Source organism: Hetaerina americana, unplaced genomic scaffold (genome assembly GCF_022747635.1).
Source record: "Hetaerina americana unplaced genomic scaffold, ioHetAmer1.1.p SCAF_39, whole genome shotgun sequence".
Lineage (NCBI taxonomy): Eukaryota > Metazoa > Arthropoda > Insecta > Odonata > Calopterygidae > Hetaerina > Hetaerina americana.
This window is the reverse complement of record NW_027286974.1, coordinates 787,399-793,398: the sequence shown is the minus strand read 5'-3', so window position 1 is coordinate 793,398 and position 6,000 is coordinate 787,399.

The following is a 6,000-nucleotide window of genomic DNA, read 5'->3' as shown; positions in this document are numbered from 1 at the left end:
TATATTGCAATGATCCTTGATAGTCTCAAGCACTCATATTCAATTAGGGCTTAAAAGAGGTTCCCTTTGCACCAGTTACACATCAGTCACACGTCATATAAGTATAAAAGCAAAATAATAACAAACTCTCTAGCTTGGATGTACAAAGCAGCATTGATCCTTGCTAGTCACATACACTCATACTCTCTCAAGGCTTACTAGTTTCTCTCTGAGCCAGTGGCCTACAAATCACTCACATGCCTTGATATGCAAAGATGCCATAGCCCTTACAATATTCTTCCACAGATTTGTTGTGGAATATCTTCTGACATTAGTACTGTGACTTTCACTTTGTGGAAGGGTAAGGGGAGGGTTCAGAAGCTCTTGCATAATAATACCTTGGAGGACAGATATTCGAGTCAGAAGAGGAAGTGCAAGGAGCAGTAGCCAGTTGGCTTTATGACACGGCATGAGAAAGGTATGACTCAAGTATTATGAAGCTGCTTACAAGGATAAAAACATGATACAATAATAGTCAAGGCAACTTTAAATTCTCAGGCTTTCTTAAGGTTTATACAAAGTTGAGAATAAATTAGTTTTTCCATGAAGAACAATGCAATACCTTAGTTTTTGAAGGGTCTTTGTAAAATGCAGTAAACGTGCATTCCTATAGCTCCTGCATATGCCAAACTATTGATGGATAAACTTAAACATAAGTTCTTTCATGAAAGAGACACTCAAACTGTACTGTCATATATTTTTCTTCTTCCTTTCCACAGTATCTTACAATTCATCTACATCTGGCTTAAATATAACTTTCCTTGCTATCAACATTCACACCTAGAAAAATATCTTGAACAAAGTCTGAATGAAACTTGTCAACTATCAACAGTAAATTAATTTCAACTGTAGTCACCCATCACAATCAAAATCGGTAATCTCCTTCTCACTCTGTTTTTGGCTCCTGCTTTTCTTCTCTTCATACGGGTCTGTATCAAGTCCTGTATCTCCTCCTGTTTTTTATGCACTTGTCACTATTACCTGTTTCCCACTTTCACTTACCATTGATTCTCTTGAAGACGACGAGTCTGTTTCCTACTCCTTGGGGTCTAAGGGATCTGAAATTTGAGAAACTCAACAAGGACCCCAGGTTCATTAGCCAACTTGTTCAGATGGTTTAGCACCACACTGAGTAATGGTGCAGGCACAGGCATTTGCTCAGTTGTCAACCCTGAAAGGGCTATCCCAGAATCTGCAGTATTCTGGGTATAAGCATTCTATGCTCTTGCTTATCTGCTGGGCTGCCCTACTGGCTTATATAGCTATTGCGGTGGTGCTTGTACTATAATGGTGGGCTGCAGCTGGATAGTATTTGAAGGCAGCCCCAGCAGGATGTTACCCAATATTTCTTGAAATTGCATGGCTACTTCACAGTCATGTGCTTGGATGAAAGCAAGTACCCAGATTCTATTGTATACTACATGTTTTACTGGGCCTGGGGGTATCATTCAATTGGCCATAATGGCTACCATTAAGTCAAACTCGTGCAGGTCATGCCGGGCCAGCTTAGATGAATTCCTGCCATACTTATCTTGATGGCCCAGGGTGAGGACCTCATCATTGTCCTCTGGTGGGATGATCCACGCGGCCAGGCTTGCAGAGCATAGTGCCACGAACATCTTCCCCAGTGTCGGCCTTGGTGCTGGTGATAGAAGTGTTACTGGTCTTGCTGACTAACCGGGATAGATTTGCAATGTCCTAATGGTCTGCATCTCTTGGGATAAGGACTCAAATTATGTCTCCAGGGCTGCAGCCCATGCGCATGGCTCCTGCTCCCTCATGCTCAGCATTATCTACATGCTCCTTGTTCCAGGAGATGGCAGAGAGAGACTTGGCTGTGGTCGAGATGGGTGTCCAACTTTTGGATGCTTTGTTTGTTGTTGGGTGTGTCTCAGACTGAAGATGGGTGAGGTCAACTGGTTTGACATGTACATGATGGGGTAACCATCATGAACAATGGAGAGATTCCTAGGCACTCTCCCTCTCTGAATCTTTTCCACCAACTGACCAACTAAGGCCTTGTCCCACCTATCTATCCACCCAACTCCTGAATCTGAAGCTGAGCGGACCGGATTTGGGAGCCGTCATCATTACTGCTGAGCATTAGGGAGCAGGAGCCACCCGTAAAGGCCCTAGCCCTGGAGATTCAATATCAGGCCTCATCAGGGTATTGGGGGCCAGTTCCTTTCTGTTCCGGTTAAGCTTTATCAGGAAAGCCTGGTACCTAAAAATCACTTTAGATTTAGTGAAGCTGCAGGTGCCCAGAGTGCTTTGCCTGGGAATTGAGCCAGGGACCCTCCGGTCAGCAGTCCAATGCTCTACCTACTGGATTACAGCAACCCACATATACATACATATATATATATATATACATTTATATATATATGTATATATTTATGTGTATTTTCATGTATATATATATATATATATATAAATATATATATATATATATATATATATATATATATATATATATATATATATATATATATATATATATATATATATATATATATATATATATATATATATATATATATATATATATATATATATATATATATATATATATATATATATATATATATATATATATATATATATATACTACCTTGATCAAAAAGTTCCCGGAATTTATTCAGCAAATTAAAAATACAAGTTTATTCATCTAAATCTATATTGTCCCCTTCAAAGTAATCCCCATCGACTGCAACACACTTATGCCAGCGCTTGATCCAATCCTCGAAACATTTTTTATATTCGGTTTTCGGTATGTCCATCAGTGCTTCCTGCGATTTTTCCATTACTTCCTCTCGGCTGCTAAAACGCGTTCCCCGTAATGGTTTTTTAACTCGATTGAACAGAAAGAAGTCACAGGGAGCCAAATCAGGTGAATTCGGTGGATGTTGGATGGTATTTGTTGCATTTTTCGTCAAAAAATTACGATAAATGATAGCACTGTGCGACGGTGCGTTATCATGGTGCAAAATCCACGAGTTTTCTGCCCACATTTCTGGTCTCTTTTGGCGAATTGCTTCACGCAAACGTCTCATAACGCCCAAATAATACTCTTTGTTTACTGTCTGGCCTTCTGGCAAAAATTCATGATGCACTACACCGTTGTAATCCATGAAAAAAGTCAGCATTGCCTTCTTTTTTGACTGAAAACGACGTGGTTTTTTTGGTCTCGGCTCATTTGGTGAACGCCATTCACTTGCCTGATGTCTGGATTGCGTGTCGTAATCATAAACCCACGTCTCGTCTCCAGTAATGATCCTTTTGATGAATGTGGGATCGGATTCAGCCTCGCAAATCATGTCTTTTGCGACGTCAACACGGTCTCTTCTTTTGCTGCTACACGACGGAAACCCAAATCATTAACCACAATGTCTTGGGCGGATCCATAGGCAATGTTCAAGTCCTCCGCTATTTCTCTGATGGTTAATTTGCGGTTATTGACCAACATTTCTTTTACTTTATCAATTTTTTCACCGACTTTCGATGTCGATGATCTGCCACTGCGTTCATCATCTTCGATTGACTCACGACCACTTCTGAACCGCTCGTGCTACTGGTAAACGACCGTTTTTTTAGAGAATCGTTGCCGAAACACTTTTCCAACATTTCCAACGTCCGGGCGCCACTAAATCCGTTTTTTACGAAAAATTTAATACAAGTTCGTTGTTGCAAATTTAAATCCATTTCTGCATTTGTAAAAAATCGCCAACACACACAGAGATAGATGTACTCTTGGCTACGTAACCTTTGCAAATGTCAAGTTATGACACTAAGATTTAAAGGGAATATCAACAACAGATGTGCCAATTTAACAAAAAAACAGAACTCAAATCGGAACGATGGGAGCGCCACACGGTGGTTATTCCGGGAACTTTAATGAGTAATTTTGATGGTAGTCATCAGAAAGTAGTCATTGGGGGAAGAATAAAGACAGTTTTGATAGGGAAATTCTGAGGGGAGATGTTTGTCGAATGGGAAGTGGTCAGACAATGATGAGGCAAGTAATATGGTAACTGATCATACACATTCCAGCATTAAGACAAGATAAATTCTTTGTATTGCATTATTGCTTACTTGCATTATTTATTATTTAATGCACTTTTACAAATTCATCCAATTCTTCACAATCTCTCCCTTCCTAGTACTCTCTCCCTGAAATTATAATACAAGCAGCAAGCCAATGGCATTGAACAAATGACAATTAGTCTGCATTACTGTATAGTGCACCAATTCCACCCTTACTCTGTACACTTTCCACAGCCTCAGACAACATTTATACAATTCTTTTTATACTAGTATAATTTAGGTTAATTTATTATTTATCCTTATGCTTATTTGTACCTAAATCTTAGTATTAATTATCTAACTAATGCCTATCTGAGTTACCTGGCGTTTTTCATGCATACCTATGTCTTTTAGTGTCCAAACAAGGAATAAATAATGGCTAATCCTCATTTTAACCTGCAGATCTCAATGTCTTTCTCTATGTGGTGAATTCTTGTGCACAAACTGTAGTCTCGGACCTAATTCCCATCTCTAATTTGCCTTACATCTTATTCCAATCTTTAACCACTATCGTATGCTACAAATGCTGCCTTTACCTGCATGAACTCATTATTTATTATGTCCTGTAAATTTGATAAATCCTATCAATTAATTTCTGCTTATGATTGCTTGGTATGTAGATGATGATCAAGGGCGTAGATTCCATGTGCACTTCTACCAATAATAAATTATCATTTGATAGGTTTATGAATACTTTGCTTTTATCAACATTTTCATTCACTATTTTGTCCATCCTTAAATATAATATCATGAATATCAGGGTTTCAGGGCTCATTATTATATAATGCCAGGGTTCACCTAAGACATAGCCATAAAGGTTTTGAAATAAATGATTGCAAGTTTAATGACATGTTATTTATATAGAATATTTATTGATTCAAAGGAAGAAAATAAGATTATTTAAGAAATATTGAGCTAGAAAATAAGATTATTTACTGGAAAGCCCAGGTTTGAAGAAGGTAGAGGCAAGGGGGTGGAAAGATGTGGGAAAATACTTTTGGGAGGAAATCCAGCTCCTTCCCCCTTCTTCTACACAAACAATTTGGAAATACAACTTCTTTAAATGGATTGTATTTCATTTCTTCTTTTCTTTGATTTTAGCCCTATTGTTTCAAGAATCCACTCCAACCGCAAAGGGCAGGGCACACTTCTGCCCTTGTCCATCACACCTCTGACTCTGAAGGCATGAGTTCATGCTCCTCAGACAAGCTGACTTCCATCACGGAAGAGTACCTGTTAGCCAAGTGGCTTAAGTCACTAAGTAAGCGGCGTGGATTAAGACAGGATCAGCTGCTGACCCAAATTGAGCGAGTTGGTGCCGGGGGTCAATTCATCCCAGGATGCCATCTCATTATTTCCATTGCACCTTGGCTCCTTAACATCAATGACGTCCTACCTGACTGCTGCCTAGTCAGATGGTGCTGCAGCACTGCTGGGGATCCAGCCGGCATTGATCCGGTATGGAGTCACTGAGATGATTCCCACCACCACCATACTGTTCTCCAGCAACTTCCCATTTCTCCTCTCCTCCTCTTCCTCCAACTCGCCCTGCAGGTCTTCAGAGATCTCCTCCGAGATGAATGTCTCTCCAGCTGACTCCTTGATGGAAAGGGCGGGAAAATAGTTTTCAAGGGTGATATCTGTTACCTTTTAAGGATAAGTCAGGTCGGGTGAATGGCAGAGGATGATCAGAGGTATACAGGACTGGATGTGATCTGAAGGCACTCCCTCTCTGACCGTTTTTTACCAACTGACCAACTCAGGCCTCAACTCACCTATATATCCACCTGACTCCCAAATCTGAGGCTAAGTAGGCATAGGGAGGCAGGACAGTCCAAGAAGGATGGTCAGCCAGATTCTATTCTGAGGGAATGTACC